The sequence below is a fragment of the Mesoplodon mirus genome (assembly GCF_964341445.2).
Source record: "Mesoplodon mirus genome assembly, contig: HAP1_SCAFFOLD_2117, whole genome shotgun sequence".
In the NCBI taxonomy this organism is placed as follows: Eukaryota; Metazoa; Chordata; class Mammalia; order Artiodactyla; family Ziphiidae; genus Mesoplodon; species Mesoplodon mirus.
Window position 1 is genome coordinate 23,629 of NW_028294355.1, and position 11,970 is coordinate 35,598.

Below are 11,970 nucleotides of genomic sequence, written 5' to 3' on the forward strand. Positions count from 1 at the left end.
TATTTGTTATAGATCTGGGGTGACTAAAGAAATGAACCTATAAGGATGAATAGGGTCACACTGAAATCAGATAATTGTGACAATTCCTTGACTCCATCTACATCCTCACAGGTTCCATTCAGGATCACGATCTGTGTTCTAACAATGCCATCCCTATCTGCCTCTTCCCATCTTAATTCTTTCACAAAGCAGTTAAGTTTTTAACAGTGATGTCCAAACTGTTGAAGAGGGTGAGGTTCACAACTCAGCAAGGAGCTGAAAACAGGTAAAATGGAGCAAAACCAACTTAGTTAACCTCCTTCAGTTAGCCCAAATGACTCAGTAACAAGCAAATTCAAGTAAAAAATTTAAAAGATTTCAAATGAATTAAAAGACTTTAAAATGAGGCATCTCCTGGGAGGTATTCCCTAAGAAAATGTAGGTATCATGCCATCAGGGACCGAAGCCACCAAATATTTAGATCTTTTAACTCACTTCTCTTGTTGATTCTTAGGTCCAACAAAAATCCTAAAACTCGAGTCAGGGTTCTCACTGGAAATTGATAAGTGAGCATTCTGATTTACATAGTCATTTGAATATGGGAAACGGAAATAAATGACATTACAAATTAACCTGAGCCAAAAGACCATCAGAAAAGCCATCAAAAAAATTATATTTCTAGTGGAATTCTTCTAACCCTTCAATTACCCAAATTATATTTTAACCACATAGGAACTCTTTAAAATTGTTTAGTTAAGCATTCTTAAATCATAGCAAGCAAAATTACAACATCTGATGACTGAGGTTTATTACTATGATTATTATAATGCATTTTTTGCAAAACACGTGTGTCTGCTTCAGTTTTGGTTTTTTCCTTCTACTATCAGTAGGCCATAACTAGCTCACCAAGGCAGAATTCTTAAATAACCACAGTTATCAATATGCAAATATTAAAATAAGCATCTTGGGAGAGCCAAAGGTTTTTATTTCTCTAGCCAAGTTCATTACTTTAAATTTAATTCAGCTGATAGGAAGCCGTCCCCCCCCCACCACTACTGTTCAGAAATATTTTCTCAGGAGGCCAAGAGAAGAATCCCAGATCCAGGTTATACAGATTAGGTTCCTTCGCATACAAAAAAAGAGAAAAACTAGCTAGAATTATCACACTATTTCTTATTAACAAAGAATCCTACATGTTAGAATCATCGGACATCCTTCAATAAAAACATCAGATACAACAAACATCAGATGTTTATATCCATCGTAGAAACCTGATTCTCTACTGCCCTTTAACACCCTATATTACCCGACAATTTGATGTTATCTATATAAAAATATCTATGTAGGTTAAAGTTATGATTAGATGGCTCCAAGAGGACTGTATGGAATGGATAACAAGAAGCCTGTGGGTGTATGTATGGAGCACAATCATACAAAGATAGCTCTAAAATAAGACCAGGTGGTTGACGTGGTCAGTTTGGAGCGCTGTTTCCTAAGAATAGTATAAGCGTTTCATGGTTACTTAAGTAATCAAGGACAGGGTGATCCAAAAGTATCAGAAATGCACATCTGATGCAACAATACTATGCTCCACTTTAGGAAAAAAACAGTTCGCACAAAGGATGAGCCTCTCCGTATTTACCTCTCACAAGCACGAGCTAAATTCCACCACCTGGACTCGCAAACGAGCAGTTCCTCGGACGCCCAGTCCCCACCCCTCGCCTCTCCGCCAGGGCACCTGGCCAGGGCCTTTGGCGCACTCAGAGGCAGAAGTCTGACCTCGGAAAATCCCAGAATGCTACAAACGGCCGAGGCCAGGGACCCAGAGTAAGCCTTGATCTAGGACAACACTTGCCCCAGGAGGCTCTCGCAGGGTCTCACTCTGATCGGCGGGACGGGTCACGGGCCTAAGGAGCCGTGATATGAGTGGCCTGGCCTCTCTGAGACGAGTCAGCGGCAGAGCCGAGGCCTTTCCGCCCTAGGATTTTAAATCTACCATGACACCGGGGCAACTTTAGGTTTCAAATGCCACGAGCAGAGCTGTGTCCCGAAGAAACCCCGGTCGCCGAGGCCCCGAATCCCGTCGTTTTTCTGACACCTGGCTTTCGAGACCTAAAACACTGGGAAACCACCCAGCCCAGAACACCCTATCCGAAACCTTACCTCCTCAAAAGCAAAAGGCCCTTTGGCCAATAACTGTCACCAAACCGCCGTCTTCAATCCCTGTCGCTGCGACACACACCCGACAAAATGACAGCAAAACCATCTCCCCAAAACCCCACCGTCGGCCTCTAGCGCCACTTATATAGGACGAAGGCGCCTGCGTAACAGAGCTCCCGCGCTCCCGCCCCGCCCCTAAGGGGCGGGGCCCAGTGTAACGTCAGGGCCGCGCCCGGCCCTCCACCACGCTGCTGCGTGGGCGGAGCAGTCCCGGCCCTGAGATGTGCAGTGGTTGAGGCGACTCCTTAGATTGTTTTCATTGCGGGAGAACCTGGCTGAAGTCAGGAGGAGACGACTTAAGCCTGTGGCATGTGTCTGCTGCTACTCGAGGAGTTATGCTGAATGCAGCACCTCTTAGCCGAGCCAACCTTGGCTCCGTTTCCTGCTCTCCCACCCCAGTGGGCCGCAGCACGGCTGAACTGTCAGGCAGAGCCACCGTGCAATAGACAAACCCCAAACCGTCTCGGTGCTAGGCCCAGGCTGGTGCTGGGGTTAGCTCAGTGAACGCGATTGTGTAGTCCAGCCCGCTTGGAACGTCCTGTCTAAAAATGGATTCTGATAAATAAGATGTCTTAGGAAACAAGCTCAGAGGTGCTTATCTTTTTAAGGCCTGTGTTCCTGATAAGAACAAAAAAAATAAGTTTCAGTTGAGACTCCTTACAAAATTTTTCCTGTTGTGATCCCTGCCTCCTGGGCAGATTCGGTAGCTGGAAGTTTCCCTAACAAACTTTTCCCCATTATTTATTCCTGTGAGTCAGTTTTAGTTAACCAATGCAGAGTAATGTCTGAGAGCTAGTGAGCCCCGTTAAGGGGCTTGCTTACCTCAAACAAGGTATTTCGCAGTTCTAAAGATCCCCAGACAGTTTCCCGTTGTGAGCGTGTAGAGTGAGAAGAGAGAAGAGGGCCAAAATCTGAGCCCTGGGGAGCACTTCAGGGACAGAGGAAAAGAGCCTGAGAAGGAATGATCAGAAGGAGAGGAGAACCAAGAGTTTGGTGTCAGAGTAAGTGAGAGAAGGGTTTAAATGAGGGAAAGGCTGACAGTGACAAATGCTGGGAAGGAGTCAGGTAGGGTTGGTCCTGAAAAGTGTCAAGGGGATTTTGTGTTCTGACAAACATTCGATGGATAAAAGAGAAAGTCAGAAATCAGATTTGGGAGGGCACGGTTGGACTCTTGCAGGCATAAATCCAATAACATGTGGGTTTGTACCTTGTACCTTGTTAGGTGAAAGGAGGGCCCTGTCATTTCATGATCTAATAGTGTAGAAAATGTGTGCCACGTACTTTGGATAAATTGAATTGTTATGGAGATTGTACCCCATGTTAAGAAGTGAAGAAGTGAAGTTGAAAAGATACTTGGAAAATTGGAAGTGAAAATTCTTTATGCTGTAGAATGAAACAGACGTTATTCTCCTCACCTGGAATAGCCACCATTTATGCATCTACAATTGTAAATCTTACCCATCCTTTGAGGTCTATCTCTAACATGCTATCTCTGACTACATGAGTTCCCACCCATCTCCCTGCTCTTGACTACTCTGGTTAGAGATGAGGTCCTTAATCAGTTGGCCAAGGCACACTTGTGTGCCTGGAACCACCAAAATATGATGACCAATTTTGCCCATAGTGTGAAATGTATTGGTTCTACAATTGATTACACCTACTATTTCAGGGACATCTATCAGTTGGAATGTTTATCTGAGTAGACTGGGCCATCTTGCGAGGTAAAGTGGGACTCAGCTTGAGGCATATAGAGGCATAAATTAAGCTGGCAGCAAAGAAAAGTTCCCCTTTTTTCCTGGCACATGAAGGATCTTTGTCTTGTGAGGCTAAAAGAGAATGTGGTCAGGACAGTGCACAGTTTTGCTCAAACAACAATAGAAAGTTAAAAGACAGCCAAGTGGAAAGGCCCCCTACAGAGGGATTTATAGACATCACAAAACAATGTTACCCAGTAGTGGAGTCTGCTTTGTAGTTGCTGCTATCTTATTTTAGTGTCATTTTGAATATTCAAGTTTGTCTGCCACTTAAATATTAAGGTCTAATATTTGAAAGTGTGTCATGATCAGGAGGAGGTCGACATGTATGGTGCTCCTATTTACTCTCTGTGGCTTATGTGCTTTGACTGGAGACAAGGACCTGATTTATATTATCTTTGGTATCTCAGTGGCTACAACCCAGTACATATTTGTAGGTTGTTTATGGAAGCTGCTTTTGGTTGTTTTGCTCAGTTGGGTTAAGTTGGATTAAATCAAAGGTTGAAATTTACTCCCAGAATCCCTGGGCCAGTTGGCTTAATAATCTTACCTGGCACCTTAACCCTTTCTATTAAGTCAGTTACCTGGAAAATGAATACCTTGTGTCAGAGGACTTAATAAAAAGTCTGTCTAATTTCTCAGAATCTACTACTAACACCAGAAAATCTGTCCAATCTGGTAACTTTGTCTCAACACAAGAACAAGTATGTCTAAGAAATCCTTAAGTTAAACCATATATAAAGAAAATCTTAGCTTTGAAGAGCAACCAGAGGAATATTCTTATCATATATTCTAGCACAGACATTCTACAAGTTTAACTTCAGATATAGGAAACAGTCATCTCTGAAAGCAGAGTTCCAGAGTAAAAGTCTAAATTGTTGTGTAAATTACGTTTAACAGAAGATTTTCAGCTATATGGAGAAATCTTTACAAAGCTATAAACCTTTATGAGTTTAAAATTTCTAAGTTGCTATTACTGATAATTACCAATCTGTATTTAATTAGATTTTTTTTGTGTTTTTAGCTGTCAATTAAATACTCATTATGTGCTAACTACTTTGTATACATGATCTCATTTAATAATCTAAACAACACTGTAAAGTGATCATTGGTTACTTGCTTGCAGTCAAGTTATCAAGTACCAGAACCGAGATTCAATCTCAGGACTTACTTGCTCCAAAGCTCTTGTGTTTAACCCGTTCTACTGGCTGCTTCAACTCATACAGCAAAGTACAAAGCAACTTACTTTACTTAGTCATTAGGGAAACCAGGCTGAGTTCATCTTTCAGCAAGATCAAAGGAGTTCGTCTTTAAAAAAGCACTTTTCAAGGTGATATATCATCAAGGGCTCCTCATGATGAAACAATGACTCAGTTTATCTCCAGCACATCAAGGTCATCAAAGGTCCCAGGGTGCCTTATTCACTGTTCAACAGCAAGTCACAAAGGGTCTCCCGTGCATCCCATGCTGCCTAAGATGGATAACATCCCAGGTTTCTCCAATATTTCCTGAGACTGGTTGTGAGGAGATTCATACAGCACACCATGAAGCAGGATCCAATCATCAAACAGTGCCAGAAACATTCCCTGATACACAGTGCACTTTGCAGTGTATCAAAGGTGGGGAGTGGAGGGGTGCCAGGAGTGATTTAATTCAGAGGTTCTTTTGGGAATAGGGTAAGCTGATCTTTCCAATCTCCTTGTCAATTTTCACTACCTCTAATGAAAGGGCTTTGGAACTAGGTTAATCAATTAGTTTCTCAACACCTGCTACCAATAGTCTCAACTATCAACCATCCAGTGAAACCACTGAAGGGAAAATATATTTGCCTAAGTAAATTCCTAAGTTCTAAATTTCCTATGAATATTGTAGAATCCTACATAAGCATATGAAAACATGTAATATATATTTGTCTCCAAATCTTCTGGGGTTACCTTTTATTTTAATGTATAAATATCAAGCTCCTATTTCATGTAATTGTAGGAAGTACAGTATCCTTCAGAGTATTCTGATGATTTCTATAGAGGTGTTAACTTCTCTGGTGGCTTCCTGTCACCTCTCACTCTAAATTCCCATTCCTGGCTCTATCCCTCAATTCCCTTATACCATCTCATCTGCAGTTGCTGTCTTTGCTTCAGAACATTTTGTACCAAGTATTGACACAGACTTCTCCTTGATTCTCCAAAGACTAGGTACCTTTTATGAGGAATAGGCTTAAAATTTTGAGAATACCAGAGGGTGGGTACAGCACAGAAACAAAAAGAACTGAAATTTTGTATCAGAATTCACAATTCTGAAGGTCCCAATCATTTCTTATCACAGATAATTTCTTACTGGCTTTCATCTCCTTAGGACTCAACTAGGGGAATGGATATAAGTAAAATGGATATATACTACACATTAGTTAAAAGCAATGAACAATTTTGCTAAATTTATGCTAAATTGACATATAGCAATATAAATAGACCTAAAAAGTTAATGCTGAATGAAGAAGAAAATGTGATTTATAAAACAATATCATTTAGGCAGATATTTAAAAACTGCAACTACACCACATGTTTTCGAGGAGACGTATATATTTAAATAAAGGTTAGAGAGTGAATTGGAAAGACAATATATTAAATACACTAGAGATGTGCTTCTCAGAGTTCTGAACTTTAGCCTAGAGACCATTTAGGCTATGCACTCAGTTTACTTTGTAGCTTTGTTGCCCTGGGTCTAATTTTCAACACAGTCTTCCCTGTGGCTACAGGAGACAGCTGAGTCAATAGTGTGCCTTAAGTTGACAGCTGGCTGACCTGATCTTCTCAGTTTCCATTTTCAGAGCTTTTAAAACAACTGACCAAAGGCAGACAACTCAATAACTCTTACAACTGCAATTGTCCCCATACTATTCAAGTGCCTCCAGCTATTGCATAAGCTGATGTTTCACCTCCATCTGAACCTCATCCCAGTTCACCACCAGTGAGAGTTTTTTCCTGGACCCAAAGGGCTATGTTCTTTATTCTGTTTCACCACCTTCTCTCTTAGAAGCAACAATAAGGGACATCCTTGCCTTATTCCTCTTTGTAAAGGGAATGCTTCTAAAGTTTTAGTTAAGTTTCATGTTGTAACTTTTCTTCTCAATGTATTGTGGAAATAGGTCCATACCAATTAATACTTATATATAACCAATCCTCATTATTGGTGGATTCAGCTACTCATTAAAATTTATTTGTAACCCCCCAAATCAATACTCATAGTGCCTTCATGCTTATTCATGGGCATGAGCAGAGCAGCAAAAAATTTCTCAATGTGTACATTCCCAGCTGAAGTCAAGCAAGGCAATGCTCTGCCTTCTTTTCCAGTTCTCATACTGAAAAGAAGTGCCTTTTTCGCAGTCTATTTAATAGTACATTTTTGTGCTTTTTCTTGGTGACTTCCCTGTTTAAAATGGCCCCTAAGTGTAGTGCTGAAGTGCTATGTAGTGTTTCTAAAAGCAAGAAAGTTATCATGCACCTTATGGAGAAAATATGAATGTTAGATAAGCTTCATTCAGACATGAGTAATAGTGCTTTTGGTCATGAGGTGAATGTTAATGAATCATCGAGGTTTATTAGGTAAGGTTTGTTTGTTTTGTTTTGTTTTTGCGGTACGCCAGCCTCTCACTGTTGTGGCCTCTCCCGTTGCGGAGCACCGGCTCCGGAAGCGCAGACCCAGCGGCCACGGCTCATGGGTCCAGCCACTCCGCAGCATGTGGGATCCTCCTGGACCAGAGCATGAACCCGTGGCCCCAGCATCGGCAGGCGGACTCTCAACCACTGCACCACCAGGGAAGCCCTAGATGAGGTATTTGTAAACAGAAAACCACATTTCAAAAATTATGGGCTGATTGGATGATGAAAGTATTGTGAACCAGAGGCTCACAGAAACCCAACCTTATTTCTCCTAGGAGTGATGAGTAACTAGTCACCAATTCAGTGTTTTCAGCAACGTTATAAAACCTAATTCCTGCAAATAACGAGAATCAACTACATATATTAAAATAAAAGAAACATTACATGGGACATACTTCTACTACAAAATAATTTTTTATTATTTATCTGAAACAAACTCTACATATCTAAATTACATCTCTTTAATTATGTTTCCCTGATGGTTTGGATCTCAACAGTTCCTTGTTTTGTAGAATTTGCTTAGACATTTAATGCAGTTATAATCTGTGTTCTATTTAAACTGTACATAAACTTTCATTTTTTTTAAGTTTTTTTAATGTGGACTATTTTTTAAGTCTTTATTGAATTTGTTACAATACTGCTTCTGTTTTTGTTTTTTTTGGCTGCAAGGCATGTGGGATCATAGCTCCCCAACCAAGGATTGAACTTGCATCCCCTGAATTGCGAGGGGAAGTCTTAACCACTGGATGGCCAGGGAAGTCCCTTATTTCATTCTTTTGTCCACTACTATTCTTTAGTGAAAAAAGACTCTCATAATCAGCATTATGACCCACTCTACTGAACATGTGTTGGCATAAAATTGGTAACTGAGAATTGACCTTCCAAGTTGATTTGTTGAAGTGCATAATACTATCTTTCCATTCTTCAGTATTACTTAGCATCTCTTCATCAAACTCTAGGTAAAAAAAAATAAAGTTTTTCAAGTAATAAAATCCATTTCAAAAGATAGTCCTGGCAATTTCATAAAAATTACCTACGTCAAATGAGAAATTCTTTTCCATTTTAATGAGGTCCCTCTTAAAAAGTGTCTTGACACTTAACTCTCTAACACCATACACAAAAGTAAGCTCAAAATGGATTAAAGATCTAAATGTAAGGCCAGAAACTATCAAACTCTTAGAGGAAAACATAGGCAGAACACTCTAAGACATAAATCACAGCAAGATCCTTTTTGACCCACCTCCTAGAGAAATGGAAATAAAACCAAAAATAAACAAATGGGACCTCATGGAACTTCAAAGCTTTTGCACAGCAAAGGAGACCATAAACTAGACCAAAAGACAACCCTCAGAAAGGGAGAAAATATTTGCAAATGAAGCAACTGACAAAGGATTAATCTCCAAAATTTATAAGCAGCTCATGCAGCTCAATAACAGAAAAACAAACAACCCAACCCAAAAATGGGCAGAAGACCTAAATAGACATTTATCCAAAGAAGATATACAGATTGCCAACAAACACATGAAAGAATGCTCAACATCATTGATCATTAGAGAAATGCAAGTCAAAACTACAATGAGATATCATCTCACACCAGTCAGAATGGCCATCATCAAAACATCTAGAAACAATAAATGCTGGAGAGGGTGTGGAGAAGAGGGAACACTCTTGCACTGATGGTGGGAATGTGAATTGGTACAGCCACTATGGAGAACAGTATGAAGGTTCCTTAAAAAACTACAAATAGAACTACCATATGACCCAGCAATCCCACTACTGGGCATATACCCTGAGAAAACCATAATTCAAAAAGAGTCATGTACCAAAATATTCACTGAAGCTCTACTTACAATAGCCCGGAGGTGGAAGCAACCTATGTGTCCATCATCCAATGAATGGATAAAGAAGATGTGGCACATATATACAATGGAATATTACTCAGCCATAAAAAGAAACGAAATTGAGCTATTTGTAATGAGGTGGATAGACCTAGAGTCTGTCATACAGAGTGAAGTAAGTCAGAAAGAGAAAGACAAATACCGTATGCTAACACATATATATGGAATTTAAGAAAAAAAATGTCATGAAGAACCTTATGGGTAAGACAGGAATAAAGACACAGACCTACTTGAGAATTGACTTGAGGATATGTGGAGGGGGAATTGTAAGCTGGGACAAACGAGAGAGTGGCATGGACATATATACACTACCAAACGTAAGGTAGACAGCTAGTGGGAAGCAGCCACATAGCACAGGGAGATCAGCTCTGTGCTTTGTGACCGCCTGGAGGGGTGGGATAGGGAGGGTGTGAGGGAGGTAGATGCAAGAGGGAAGCGATATGGGAACATGTGTATATGTATAACGGATTCACTTTGTTATAAAGCAGAAACTAATGCACCATTGTGAAGCAATTATACTCCAATAAAGTTGTAAAAAAAAAGAATTCCTGAGTCGAACGTATGACTAATTTGTTTATTGATAATTTTCACTTGAGGTAATCAGTTAGATATCCTATCTTCACTAGGTGACTAGACTCTGCAGGAAACTTCTGCCTGAGCTCTCCTGAAACCAAGTTTCAGCGCATGTACATCAGCACAAATAACAGCAGTTTCATTCAGAGATGATGAATCATGTCTTCAGGCAAATAAGGACATTGGGAAGCTTGTTCCTGGATGTTCCTTTGAATTACCTTTCTCCTGTTGCCTTATATTATTTGCCTTTATTAAAAGCATTATATGATTATGCTCAAAAAAATTAGAAATAAATATATTTAAAAAATAAAAGTAAAAAATAAAATTAAAAGTTAAAAAAATTTAAAAAGTAAAAATTTCCCTGGTGCCTCCGCTATTATTGTCCTTGCACCCACAGAGAGCTACAGTCAACCCCTGACTTCCCAGGAGGCCCTGCAAGACCTCTAGGTAGGTCTCTGGACCTGCTTTGTCGGACCCACCTCTGCGTGTGTTCCTCTCACCAGCTTCTGCTCCTGAAGCTGGCCTGGAGCATGTGTGCTAGTGTAAGCCATCTGGGGTGCAGGCTTCCATGGGCATGGCACAAACCACTGGGACCTGCATGGCCAAAGGAGGCTTTGGAGGGGGATGGCTCACAGCCCACTGGGGCCTGCATGGCCAAAGGAGGCTTTGTTGGGGGCAGCACGCAGGCCACCAGGACCTGTGCTGCCTGGCGGAGGCTTTGACTGGGGTGGGGGTGGGGTGTTCCTGGTATTTGTTTTGGATATATCTCATATCTTTTTTGGTGCCTCTGTCCTCTTTTACTTTCTTCTTTTGTGTTAAACAGATATTTTCAAGTGAGGAATAAAATATGCATTTTAAGTTAAAAAACAATTTCAGATTAATGTTAACTTAATTCCAATATTACACAGAAACTGTTCAAATATGTTTCTCTTCCTACCCCCTCCTTTGTGCTATTTTACTGTAAAGTATATCTTTAACATTATGAGCCCAACAATGTTTTATAATTGTTTCAGGATACGTGCTGCTGAAGTGAGCACTATAATTATTGTTTTATGCAGTTGTTTTTAAAATTATTTGAGGAGAAAAGGGTATGCATCATATCAATAGAATAAAGGATAAAAACCACTTAATCATTTCAGTAGACGCAGGCATTTGACAAAATTCAATGTGATAAAAGCACTCAAGAATCTATGAATACGGCTTCCATTGTGGTGCAGTGGTTAAAAATCTGCCTGCCAATGCAGGAGACATGGGTTCCAGTCCTGGTCCAGGAAGATCCCACATGCTGTGGAGCAACTAAGCCCATGCACCGTAACTATTGAGCCAGCGCTCTAGAGCCCGTGAGCCACAACTATTGAAGGTCATGTGCCTAGAGCCCATGCTCCACAACAAGAGAAGCCACCGCAATGCGAAGCCTGCACACCACAATGAAGAGTAGCCCCCACTCGCCACAACTAGAGAAAGCCCGTGACCAGCAATGAAGAACAAATGCAGCCATAAATAAATAAATAAATAAATAAATAAATAAATAAATAGAAGGAAACTATGAATACAGGGAAGCATCCTCAGCCTGATAAAGAGCACCTATGAAAATTCATGTTTAACATGATCCTGAAGGGTAAGTGACTGGATGATTTCTACCTAATGTCAGGAACAAGACAAGGATGTCTGTGCACATCATTTTCCTTCAACATTGTACTGAATGTTCTAGTCAGGGCAATTTAGACAGGGAAAAGTTATAAAAGGCATCTGTATTGAATAAGAAGAAGTAGAACTATATCCATTCACAGATGACATGAAATTATGTACAGAAAATCTCAAGGAATCCAATAAAGCATTATTAAAACTAATAAATGAGTCCAGCAAGGTCATAGGATACAAGATCAATAA